At 34.6% G+C, this 14,268-nt stretch overlaps 1 protein-coding gene across 4 annotated transcripts in view; it reads left to right on the forward strand.

Annotated features, from left to right (window-relative positions):
• FMN1 (formin 1) overlaps window positions 1-14,268 on the forward strand; it is a 172,260-nt gene that overhangs the window by 130,759 nt on the left and 27,233 nt on the right. The gene's annotated exons all lie outside the window — the stretch shown is intronic.

Here is a 14,268-nt window from a genome sequence, read left to right on the forward strand (position 1 = left end):
CCTGCTTCTGCCAGCACCATTGCTTCTGCAGTTGTGGAAGATATATGCAGGAAGAGATTTTCCCCCTCTCCTTGTAGGAGTACAATCTTCTTGGGTAAACAAAAAAAACCTGTATTTTTGACAGAGATATTAGAATTGTTGAGAATTTAATTGTATTTCTCATAGAAATGGTGAACAATTTAACAATTTTCTATCTGAGAAGTCAGTTAAACTACCTTAATCTGCTCATCCAGACAGAATATTGGTGATCATTCAGATTATTGTAGTAATTTATTAATTAGCTTAATCCTTTTTACGAAGGTTGTCCTAAAGTCTTTTTAATAACTTTGTTTCATTAGGTTGTCATGTGTAAATACTTTGACAATTGAAAACAGGCTGTTTCAAAAGTAGCAGTTAAATTGTACTGGTAAATAAGCTGATATTCTCCTTTGCCGTTCTCCCAGGCCATGGTGCAGTGTACTTGGACAGTATTTAAGCAGCAAATTCCTCGCCACAGAATTTTTAAAACAAAAAATGTAATGGAAATCTTGATGTCACTGCAGGACAGTGTCATTGTCTTTCTAATGCATTTAATTGGAAGTTTTCACTTACAATTTAACAATGATATCAAGATTGAATTAGTACTAAATATATGTGTATATATATATTTTATATATATATATATGTGTGTGTGTGTGTGTGTGTGTGTGTTTGTATTTCTACAAACCATTATGATCTCCAGCATGTTTCTTGATCTAGCTTGCCAAAATATTGTAATAATCAATTTTGCCCAGGTCTTGCCAGGACCCTGACCAAATGGTGTCTTCCACAATGGTATCACAGATTCTGTAATTCTTGCTGCACCCTGGATCTCACAAGGACTCTCATGGTCTGTGCACTTGGCAGCTTAGCACCACTCAGCTGTTTGCTTGCTGCCCCTCCATTGGGAGACAAGGAGAAGGTGGAAGGTTGAATGAAAGAAAACTAGTGAATTGAAATACAGACAATTTAATAGGGAAAGCAAAAGCTGTGTGAAGCAATGCAAAATATGGAATTCAATCAACTCCTTTCCATCAGTGAACAAGTGTTCAGCCATTTCTTAGGATCATTAAGGCTGGAAAAGACTTCTCAAAAATTATCAAGTCCAGCCATTAACCTACCACTGCCAGTTCTACCACTAAACCATGTCCCTATGCACAACATCTAAACTCTTTTTGAACTCTTCCAGGGATGGTTATTCCACTACTCTCCTGGGTAGCCTGGATCAGTACTTGATAACCCTTTCAGTGAAGAAATTTTTCCCAACATCCAGTGTGAACCTCCCCTGATACATCTGTCCTGACACTTGATACCCTAGAGAAGAGACTGACCCCCTGTGCTCTCTGGGAGTTGCAGAGGGTGATAAGGCCCCTCCTGAGCCTCCCTTTCCCCAGGCTAAACTCCCCCAGCTCCCTCAGCTGCTGTTTGTTGGACTTGTGCTCCAGACATTTCCCCAGCTCCGCTGCCCTTCTCTGGACACTCCATCACCTCAAGGTCTCTCCTATGTGAGGGGCCTAAAGCTGAACATGGGATTCAAGGTGTGGCCTCACCAGTGCCAAGTACAGTGTGTTTTATCACTTCCCGAATCCTGTTGGCCACAGTATTTCTAAGTTCCATTTAGAACACACATTTCTAAATTTCACATTACCAGGAAGGCAGTATTTCATCACACATAACCCCTACTTAGGAAGACAAGCATCAAAACTCTGAATTTCTCCCTTGCTTCCTCCTTCTTTTCCCAAATTTATTTCTGAGCATGATGTTCTTGTGCTATGAGTTATCCCTTTGATTGATTTGGCTTGGCCCCTCCCAACTTCTTGTTCATCCCCAGCCTACTTTCTGTATATCAGCATTAGAAATAGAGAAGGCCTGAATGCTGTGCAGGACTGTTCAGCAACAGCTAAAACATGGATGTGTTATCAACGTTCTTTTGGTCACAAATCCAATTTACAGCACCATAGGAGTTCCTATGAAGTTAGCTCCACACCAACCAAAACCAGCAGAAGGAACAGCAAATCATATCAACACAGTCTTAAAAAATAAAGATAACCCAGTACCTGGTTTCTCCTGCAATACTGAGCTACCATTTTTATCATACTCCACTTTCTTATGCGTGGAATATTATAAAAGTACCCAGTTGATATTGAAAGAAGACTAGTTCTGCTTTAGATAAAATTGCAGTTGAATTGTGCATTATCATTTCAAATAGAAAAACATACTCTTCTAAATATTTTCCCTGTTTATGCCTATTGATGTGAAAAGTGAGGTATATTTATCTCTGTCAGTGTGACAGAAAATTTTATCCTTATGTGTGTGAATAATGTATATTTTTTTAAATAGAGAGAGAGAGAGAGAGAATACATTCCTGCCGCTGTCCTAGGACAGTAAGTTCTATATATTACGTTTATTGGGACACTTTTTAGTGAGCTCTTTTGTATACTAGAAGGAGAAAAACCACCTGGATTACTCACTTGTCCATTTTTTCTCATTTTCTCTTGTTCTTCTTTTGCTTTATAATGTTATGCTTTATGGTATCTAATCAGACACACCTAATTTTATATCATTTACTTCTCATCTTTTGACATCTTAATTCTACCTTATTCTGAGATGAATTTTCAGTAGGTTGTCAGATTCTACAATGATTGACTCTATTTTTCTGTCAGTTACCTGATTGATTTGAATCTTTATAATGGTGGATGGTACTTTCTGGGGCATTAGAATGGAAATCCTATAGAATTCCACATTAAAGATAGGGAAAAATAACACAGAAATCCATCTTGATTAATGGCACTAGAATAGGCGTTGGACAAATGTCAAGGTCAGAGGTGTCTGCAAACTCAGCCACTTCTCTGAAATTAGCTGATAATACTGAGCATCCAATAAGCATCTGTTTTCAGTTTTGTTTGTTTAAAAAAGAGTTGTGGCTGGTTTAGCAAACGTAAGAAAAAATTGTCTGTTATCTTTCTGCCAGCTCACAGCAAGTATTCAAAACTCAGATGCTTTTCTGAAACTTGTGGCTTGAAAATAGGGCTGGAACTCATAGATATTGAGGTTTTTCCCACACGCGCAATTCCCATCATTTCTAGCCAATGTGAAATTGGAAATACGGTAGGGGAAAAAAATCCTGGTTTGCTTATACTGAAGTGTTTACATTTCCTAATTATAATTAATACCAATTAAATCTAATACTTGCCGTGTTGTAACAAAAAACACTGAGAGTGTTATGGAGACTGACATTCTAAAATGCTAGAGGGGATAAACTGTACTTCTGCTGATGTCAGTGCTGGTTTGTATAACTGCATGTAATGTAGCCCAGTGCCTTCAGCAGGGAATTAGGTGCCAGAAGCTTTGGGTTCTATTCCCAGTTTAGCTACTTTATACGTGATGGTAGCAGTTGGTTAATATCCTTTTCAGAGAGTGCCCCTCTTTCCTGATACACAGAATGTTAAATAAAGATTCTTGCTAGGTATTGTAGTGAAAGATAATAGTTTTCAAGTACTTAGTGAATCCCACATTAAAGACATCTTGTGTAAACTGTCTTAATGCTTCACTAGCTGTATTTGATATGCCTATGCTTTTTGGAAAAGGCTTAGATTATTCACAAAGTTGAAATAATCTTTAGTAAATCTAATTATGTGCAACAATTATATTAGTTATCCTATAGTATGGAGAACTACTAATTATTATAAAATAGTATTCACTTACTGTATTTCCATTGAAATGACCGTGTGGGGCGGTTAAAAATATGTTCATAATTATTTTCCTTTTAAATTGCCATGATATGCAAGAAGGTCTTTGAAAGTATGAAATTATTGTGTGGTCTGGAATGCTCTTTAGTTCATTGAATTCTTGCTCAGAATTTCTTAGAAAAAAAATCCTCTTTTCATAAGAAACTATCTCTCACCAAAAAGAAATCAGAATACTTAGATGACTATGAGAAGATGCAAACTACTCTATTTTGAAAAGGAGAAAAAATTATTTTTGTTACTGCAACTGTGCAGCTCACTAGAAGGGCTATTATTGGGGTTTTCCATGGTGTTTCGTATTCTCCTTGTGCATTCCCTCAAGAATAATACAAATGAGAAAGTAAATGACATACAGGAGTAGGTGACTAATGTTAATTAAATTTATTTCTTATTTTGCCACCTGACTATTTCATCTTGTTTGTCCACTCTAGTAAATGTAGAAATAAATAGCACACATTCATGCAGGATCTTGCAAAATATGTTTCCAAATTCTTCTTCATTGGGTCTGGGTCAGAAAGCATGCAAAATATTTAATCTGGGCTTGGGGTCCTCCCTCATGAACTGGAATGTGAAAATGAAGTCTTTATGCTTTGTAGCAGTTAGGGTGGGAAAAGTGTATCTGCTTCTCTTCATTTCTCTAAGAATAAAGCATCTTGATGATGAAGACTCTGCCACTACAGGAATTCATTTAATTTAGAACAGAGTCAGGGAAGTGAGTAGTCTAATGTCGAAACAGAACAGTTTTTGAATTTCATTAGTAGTGGAAAGTAAAGCTATTTGGGAAAGGTGCATGATACACTGATGTGACCAAGGTAACAAGCAAGATGGAGAGGGAGTGATTTGTAAAATAGAGTCATCTATTGAGATTAATCCCAAACAAAAAGAAATTGTCCTATGTTTAGAATTCTAGCCTAACATTTGGGAAACATTGGTTAGATTAATTGCTTTGCTACAACTTCTGTGTGTTGTATACTACATAAAAGGTCAACATTGTGCTATCTATGGGACTATGCAATAGAAAAACAGTCGTAGACCAAACTAGTCACCACAGCATTATGTCAGGAGCTAGTGAGTTTTTCAGACAAGCTTAGCAACCATATGGAAACAGTCCACAAATCCACTTTTAACTGCTGAGTGGTTTCATCTTAATAATTTTAGCCAGGCTGCAGTAGCTACCTGGGCATGCATCCAGTCCAATGCACTTTCAAATGGATTTCTGGTATAAAACAGGAATTTTAAGCCGCATTTACTTATCTGCCTGTTGATGTGCACCACAGAGGATTATTGAGGTAGTCCATTGAGAAAGAAGATAATAAATAAATTCTATTAAGAAGGCCATGAAGGCTGGAGCTGAATTGAGGCTGTTCAGCCAGGAGAAGAGAAAGCTCTGGGGACACCTTACAGCATCTAAATCTGCCTTCCAGTATCTAAATCTAGAGCTGGAGAGGGTCTTCTCATGAAGATATGTAGAGATAGACAAGGGAGAATGGCTTGAAACTGAAAAAAAATGTAAGTTTAGATTAGAAAATAAGAGAGAAATTCTTCACAGTAAGGTTGGTGAGGCACAGGAGCAATTTGCCCAGAGAAACTGTGATTTGCCCCATTCCTGGAAGTGTTCAAGGCCAGGTTGGATGGGGCTCTGAACACTTGGTTTATTTGTTCCAACCAGCCCATGGCAGCAGAGTTGGAACTAGATGTCCTTTAGGGTCCCATCCAACCCAAACCATTCTATGAGTCTATGGTAAAAGATGGTAGCTGGCCAACTTTGAGTTTCTTGTTCATCATTTCCTACTAGTTCCTCAATATGTAAATATTCTTTCCAAGATGTTGTTCTTGTGCTATACATGGTGAATTCAGGTGCTCATACATGGTGAATTATCTTCTCATCTAGTAGCATCTATTGTATTAACACTGGAAAAGCAACCTTTTATTAGTTTATAGCCCTGTACATATTTTCGGTGTAGGAGGATAATATAATAGTTTTATATTAATTTTTTATTTATATAAAAAGTATTTCCACTCCAAATTACTGCTTTTCTCTCAAAGCAGTCTATGAAGTATAAAGCAAGATGTTAATGTCCTTTAGCAGTAGTGAATCAGAAGTCAAGAACACTCCAAGGCACCATTTTTCCAAGATAAAATAATACTTGTTTTTTCTCTCTTACTATCATCAGGACATAGCTTTATACATCTTACTACAGTCAAAGATTAGAAAGAAAATTGCATTGTCACTTATTTTCTGTCATAGCGTGACAATATTATATTGTTTTTAAGACAGATACAGAGATTATCTTTTAAGTTGTTACTCAAAGCACCTACCTGGTAAAGCTTGTCTGTAATGACATCCCAAAATATCAGGAACCTCTGGGAACTATTTAAAATTCTTGATTCTCTGTAATAAAATTACAGCTTTTCTCTCCAAGAACATTAACAGAAAGAAATAGAAGTATTCTAAAATTGTATATGAAGTTATCACATATTTGTCTTCCCACTTGTGTTGTATTCCTCTGCTCTAAAATACATGTCAGATTACAGATTATGGTGCTTGTGTTGCATTTTATTTGTTAAGCTCTTGAATGTTTTAATGCTGAACAAGTGAAGTAAGAAAATCAAGCATCATTTTTAAGAACACTGTTACATTTCAGTAACAGCTGTCTGTTAAAATACCATGTGTAAACAACAGCAGAAGAGCAATAGCACTTGCAAGGATCTTACAATTGACCAGATTTTTCTTACCTACAAGTATGAAGCTGCTTCTGTCAGCTAAAAAATTTATCTCTGAACAGATAACCATTCCTACAAAGTACGAGACTCTTCCAGATTGTGTGACTATCCACTCTGCATATCAAATACTTCTTCTTCCTCTTGTGAATAAAATGTCCAGATATGAAGACTTTTAACTTCAAAGCTTTATTTCTGTTCTACTTATCGTAACTTCTTTTTCATTTCATTTGTTTTCACTGAGATGTTTTATTATCTCTGCCACACATATGCATTTCTCACATTAAACAGTGTGGGAGGATATTTATGTCCAGTGTCAAACATGAAAAATATGTCATACTTCCTTGCAGTGATAATGTTTGCTTAAAACTTTTTATGCTTCCCAGCAATGACATTACAGACCAGGCAAAATTTGTGTTCAGATCTGGAACGCTGTTTCATATGCCAGGAGCAGAATTACTTTAATCTTTCAAACTTTGTGATAGACATAACTGTTTTCGTCACTCAAAAGATTGTCATACTTAAACAGATGAAAGAGTGATTTACATAAATTGGCATGAGTCTGCAAAGCACAGAACCTTACTGCTGGGTACTCTGAGATTATATAGTTACACAATAGCCCCAGTCCATAAGACACCAAATAAGTTGTCCTGGAATGTGATTGCATCCATATGCCTCCTAAGTAATGCACTATTGACAATGAACTGATTCAAAGAACAAGAATTTACTCTGAAGTGAGTATTTTCTCCCACACTGCTAGAAGAACTATCAACTTCAAAGTCCTGAAAATTGGTGTTAATTACAGCTATGACTTTTCAGGAAACTTTCAATTTATTGTTTTTGAAGCAGATGTACATCAAATTACTATAGCCAGTTTCACTATATCACTTCTTACTATACAGATTGGAAGATTATTGTGTATTATGAATGTAATTTAGAAAAACTGGTAATTGAAAATGCAATGGTCGTCTCCTCTTAGAAAACAAGGAGGAAATCTCCTATAGAAAACAGTTCCTTCCAACTTCCTTTCAATTTGATTGTGGTATACTGAATTACCATGGCTGTTACAAAGTCACTGGCATGACATGATAGAGAAGGATTAATGGCAGCTAAGTGACGTAATGAATGTTAGTGTTAATACCCTTGATTTAATACAAAATTATTATGTATATGGTAGTTATAAAATCTATTCCTAGAATTACTGATGCCTTTACTATAACCACTATCAGCTATCTGGAGTTCAACATCCTCTTTAAATTCTCATTGTAACCTCTATTTGCTGTTAAAATCCACTGTATTTCTTCCATTCTCTTTATCATAGACTTAAGAGGTAAACAGAGCTGTAGGTTATATATGCTGGCTTTGTATAGAGAGCCTATTAGGCTCTTCTTTTTGTCCAGCTGGGTTTTTTCACTATACTCTTAGGAATCTCCTGCTTGATCTCCTATTTATCTTTTTTTCCTTTTGTGTCTTCATGTTCTGATATTCAAAGTCAGAATTCAACAGATAGAAATTAAATCTTGTCAAAGCTTTTTCGAAGGAAATGAAGATGTTCACTGATTCATTGCTTTAGATTATATAACTTATGAGCAGTTGTTTACATACATGGAAGATACTGCTGCAAGGAAAGAGCAGAGCCAAGAATTGGAAAGGATTGGATAGAAGAGATTCATGCACTTAAATAATGAAAAGCCCAAACACACTTGGTCTCAAGAGACCCCAGTCTCTCAACCTCACACTGGTCACTCTTACCTTGTGTTTGTCCCCTGTGCTCTGTAATTTCACACCATTAAGCCTGGAAAAGCCCTTCAGTGCACCATATCATACAAACTGATTATGACAGTAGCATGCTTAATCTGGTATGCAGTTATGTGGAATTTCTCTGTAGACTTCTGTAATTTTGGTATGTTAATACTTTTTCTCAGTCATTTTTTGGACCTGTGCAAGCACATGAATATCCTGTTTTAATGCTTTCCAGCATGATTGATAAAAAATACTAGACATTGAACATTTCATCAAGAAATTGAAGCTTTTATGGTGTGAGCTCTGATTTCCTTTTTTTATGGTGTGAGCTCTGATTTCCTTTTTAAGCAATAAGAACAGGTAAAACTTGCAGTCTTGTTGAACAGGATGGACCATTGTTTTGTGAACAGAAATATTAATCACAATGTTCATAGGGCAGTTATCAGAAATTTCAAACTAGTTAAAGGACATAGCACCAGGTTGCTACTAAGCTCTCAAAACAGAGGAATGACAGAGTAAAACCATATGGATAGTACAGTATTGTGAGATTACAGCTGTGATTAAAGACAGACTTCTCCAAAATGTAAAAAAAGGGTCTGATTTCAGGTCATCATTCAACCCTTCCTGTAACTTCTCTGATGCTTCTGTATCTAAATACTTCAGATGCCAGGGCAAGGTATTTTAAAAATTACCTTTGCCCTGTGAAGAGCCTTTACCATGCTTTTGAACACCTTGAGGTGGAGATATCAGAAGTTTTATTTCTCTTAAGAGATGTGTGTATGAAATTGATTAGAACAGTACTTCTTTCATGGCATATAAATCAATTCAAACTTTTTAGCATCAGAATTTTTCAGCTATCTAAACATTGTTCCAAGTCAACCATTTTGAAAGTGTCAAAAAATAGCTTTTAAGTACTTCAGCTTCTGAACTGACTTCAGGATATAACTGTTTGTACAAAGCATGTGTATGAAGTCCTGGGAATGTCTTACAGTCTGAAATGTCCCTCCACAAAGTGTTGCCATCTCTGGAACAGAATGTGGGATTACAGAGATTGCTGGTGCCCCAGGACAGGCAGGGATACCTGACTAGACACAACAGGGTATCTTCTCTGGCCAAGCAGAAATCTTCAAACATTAAAAAGTATCATGCTAAAAGGAAAAAACTGCTCTATAAAATGTGTTTAATTTGATTATCTATGGAGTTATCAGTACAGTTTATTGGTAAATCTTAGAGTGTGTTTCCTTAACTTCAGTTTTACACAAAGGGCTTGACCCACCATTGATATGAAGTGGAATTGGATAGGGCATATGTTAAAGATTATTAAACTTTATGCGTCAGGAATTCTTTACTTACATGTATTTGGGCAGCTCCTAGACCAGAGAATCTCCAGGTTTAACGAGGAGAGCTAATTCTGTGATGTCTATTTGAAAAAATGGTAGGGGAACTTTGACTATTCTCCCTTGACTGTTCTTTCTTTTAAATTCCAGTCATTTTTCATTGTAATGGAATTTGATACAGGTTTGGTTTCGTCATGAATGAAGTAAATTTTCTCAGGATTTAAAATTTCTTTCCAAATTTCTGATTTTTTTTTAAAGTAAGTTGCCCTTTTAAATACTTGATGTAAAGAAGATTCTGTTGTTATAGATACAGTGAACCAAATTTCAATGTATGTTATTACTTGCACCTGCATATGATTTATTAACTTTTAAATTTTTTTTAAATTAATTTAAATTTTAAAACTTTCTTGTTCTAACAGAGACAAAAACTAAGAGGAATTAAGCTTATTATGACTGTTTTATTACAACATAAGAATTTAGATGCAAATTATTCATGTTAATTACCTTTCTCAGAAATAGTGCTTGTGTGGCTCAATAGATAATATCAAATCAAAATGGAAGTCAAATAAAACTTTAACTATGACTACAATTATTGAGTAAGAGATAAGAGGTATCTCATAAACACAGAGGTAATAATAAAGGCCTAGAGGTACAGCAAGCACAAAGTCTGCAGTGATGTGCTGAGCTGGTGCACTCACATTCCCTGGTCTTGTTATCCAATACTTATGTCCTCTTCTTTCCTTTTATATGAGAATCAACATATACATATTAAAATATTTCCATACACTGCAGGGAAAAATTCTATGCTCCCAGCATAGAGTCAGTAGAAAATAAGCAAGCTGTAAAACACCAAAATAGATCAGGTAGATGCAGCAATAACTCTTCTTATTTTCCCAGTCTTTAATTAGGCTGAGATTTATTTTTTTATATACACTCTGATTTTTCTCATCATGGTTGTATCTGAGTACTTTCAAAGAATGAATCAAATGATCTGACTAATGTGTCACACATGCTTTACTTTTTCCAAGATCTCCCCATAAGGAGAATAGTAGGTTTCCAGGTTTTTATTTAGAAATAGAGAGATCCTGTTTTTAAATACAGTCTTCTAAGTGTTTATCACAGAGAAGACAAGCTCGGAAAAATATCAGTGCCTTGTATTTGAATGCAGTTTGGTGTTTCTTGTTTCTTCATCATTAAAAAGAATCCTAACAAAATATTTTTTAATGTTAGTATCCTGTATTTTATTTGTGGTAAGGAGAAATATTCCAGGTCCAAGTTTGCCTCTTTTTTACATTTTATTTCAAATTAAAGGCTTTTCAAACTAGTATCTAGATAAATTTTCCTACATAAATTGAAGTTCTAGAAAATCTTTGAGTTAAAAAAAAAGAATTAATGCATTGTAAGTAGAAAACAATTTGACAAATATTTGTTGTTTCATAGAGGAAATTACAATATTTTTGTTTAAGAAAGTATTGAACCTATAAGTATTTTTAACTAATTGCCATAACTATTTGTTTAGAATTTACATATTTCAATAGAAGGAATTTTTCTATTGTTGTTCTCTTTAATTAGAAGTAATAAGACACCCATGCCTTTTCATAAAAGCATATGTGATTTGAGAGGAATATATTTTCTTCATTTTTGTTCTTTTTAATTCTACCTATTTGAACACCATGTTCCTCAAGCTGAATCTTAGGGTTTTACACTAAATATGAATCTTTCTAAACAGTACTGCTGCTGGTTAAAAATGTAGAATTTTATTGAAAGATTGTTACTTTCTTGTTTAATGCATACAAATTTTTTTCTTAAACAAAATCCTGCTAGGTGTTCTTCAAATTCAGTTTTGATTCAGGTGTTGAGAAGACTGAATTAAACTAAAGAGGCCAAACTACATCAGATTTAGTTATATTAACAGATAAATGTGGGTAAGTTTGCTGTATATCTCCTTATAATTAATCTGTAGTTTAAGAAGACATTTTCAGAGAACGGGGTGTTTATTTGACACATTTCACATCATTAAAATGCAGTTACAGATTCTAAAAAAATAGGAAAAATCTACCTTAATAATTTCACCTTACTTTTAAATGTGAATATCCAATATCAATACTTAGGTTTAATTTGATTTTCATTTTTATTTTATTTACTCTCAAATATGGGTAGCTTTGTATTTGAAAATCTATAGTCTATAGGACTAAGCAAAAAGGGAAAAGTGATTGTCATACTTACAAGCAACACATTTTTAGAAGGTCAAACTGATTCAATTCATTCTCAATAATGTAGTTTTTCTGCTCATGCTTTTTATTGACAGCCTTTGTTTCTTAAAGAAACTTCATTGCTATTTTTCTGTTTAAAGAGAAACATAGCAAAGAAACAGATGTGTCCCATATAAAATATGCAATAAATCTTGTCTCACAAATTCTTTGCTCTGAACTTTCTGACAGAAACTGTCAAATATCCACTTTAATTCTAGTATAAAATGTTCACTTTGTGTCATGGCGCCAACCACCATATGCTGGAATAAAGTCAGTAAGCAGCAATAAAAAAGGCAACGTATGCACCTTTGAAACAGTACAAGCAATCAACAGTGAGAAAGGTCTATATAAATCTGTGGAGAATTAATCTCAGCTTTGCCACTATCCTGCTGTGCATTTACAATGAGACTTTGCTCCCGACCACCAGAAGTGGCCAGCTTTGCAGAGGAGTGTACCCTAATGAGGGGAAAACGCAGGGAAACAAAGCAGCGCTTTTAACCCCCCGCCCCCGAGGTTTGGATCACCTAGAAGAGCGTGTCCTAGTGTGTTCAAACGTGTGGGGCCACGACACATCACGGGTTCCTGTACTTTAGCTGATCATGTGAAACCAATCTTGGCCGAGCTCAATCAGCAGAAATAACTCGAGCTTCATAAATCGCTGTTATCATTCCACAGAAGGAGGCTTTGCTATGGATTTTCTCTCTTCAGACTTTTCAGGCCACAGATTTCACACAGCTTTTCTGAAATTAGTTTAATTATATTTGTATAATTATTCATGCTTTACCAAACAGATTAGCAGTTGGTTCACTATCAATTAATGTTTTTCCTCAATAGTACTCTTTTTTTTTTGAGATGATCTACTTCTTATTGGCTTTCAATAATCATTCAACTATTTAAAAATATGGTCCTTGGTATAAGAATGCGCCAATCTTCAAAATTTTTACTTTTGCTTACAAAAAGAGATTGTAGTTACAGATAATCTGGATAGTTAGTTTTCCCAGATGAAGAAAAGATTGGATTTAACCTTGTTCTGTTTGAAAGGATTAGAACTAATTGTTCAGTTCCATAAACTCTTTAGATACATGTAGTCAGAGATTAATCTTGGAATTAAAACACCACTTTACAGGTGTTTATTAGAAAGAAAGTAGAATTAGAAAATGTATCTTTCTAGTGCTGAGTATTACCATGCTTTAAAAAATAGTTATTATCTGGATCACCAAAGTGTGGGAGAATGTGAGATTAATGTCTTGGTTACATTTTAAGAGAATGGAGTTTCAAATAATTTAATTGAATGAATTAAATTGAAAAATGCAATGCTAACTCTTCTTTTGTAATTAATGCCTCCAGAAAAAAGGAAAATAAGATTAGGGTTAGTCCTAGTTTTAATAAAAAAATTACTCTTTTGTATGATAGCTAATTTTTGTTTCGTTTAAAAATCTTCTTTCACAAAATAAATAAGAAATAAAAAAATTTATGAAAATAAATATAACTTTTTTTTTCTTCATGGTTAGCTTTAATGTTCTGGTAAAATGACCTTCAACACTTTGTTCTGGCACATTTATAGACAGCATTATCACTTTAAAAAGAAAACATAATTTCCTAGGTTTTTTATTACCTATGATAATAAACACTTTCTTGAATGTGTTGCTTGAGCATGTTCTGCTGGTATTGTGTGTCTCTCTGTGTGTGCAAGTGTCTGTAATTCATTATGTTTTCATAACATTAAAAATACTGAATCTAATATTTAACAATTTCTATATGGTAAACAATAATTTTTTTTCTTGATGCATACCTAATATACAGATTGACAACTTATATTCCTGGTAACTTGTGGGATATTTATTTGTTAAAAAGCTTTCCAAGACTGCTCAGAGACTCTTTGTGCTGTAAGAACATTTATACATTCACATCATTGGATGTGGGTTTCTTAGTTAAAAAAAAACTTTTGCACCACTGCAGAAGAAAATAAACTTGTGAGAACTGTTTCAGGGAAGGGTGATTAAGACCTCATGGCAGCAAGTGTTCTGAAGATTGTTTTGAAAGGATTTAAGATGTCTATACCAGTATTTAAACTGTCTAAAAAAAGTGGCATAGCTAAATTCCATGTTAAAAATGTGATATATTTTCATTTAAAGAAGAGATAAAAGAAACAAGGCTCATGTGATCACATTGCTTTTTGATTATTCCCCTGCCAATAATTTTTAATGCATTGTCCAATTTTTACCAAATGTGACAAGGTCAAAATTGGTTAGAGATCCTGAGATATTAAGCTCTTAAAATCTCAATAAAAATACGTGGCTAAATAGACAAGAGTGACCCTATTAGCCTTCCAGGGAGAGCAAGGCTGTACCATGAACTCACCCCTTAATTAAACATTAATGAATCCATCTGGGAACTAGCTGAAGTACAGACCCACAGTAGACCCAAGTTTCATTGATTCCATTCTCCCAG

The sequence above is a fragment of the Melospiza georgiana genome, chromosome 6 (assembly GCF_028018845.1).
Source record: "Melospiza georgiana isolate bMelGeo1 chromosome 6, bMelGeo1.pri, whole genome shotgun sequence".
Taxonomy (NCBI): domain Eukaryota; kingdom Metazoa; phylum Chordata; class Aves; order Passeriformes; family Passerellidae; genus Melospiza; species Melospiza georgiana.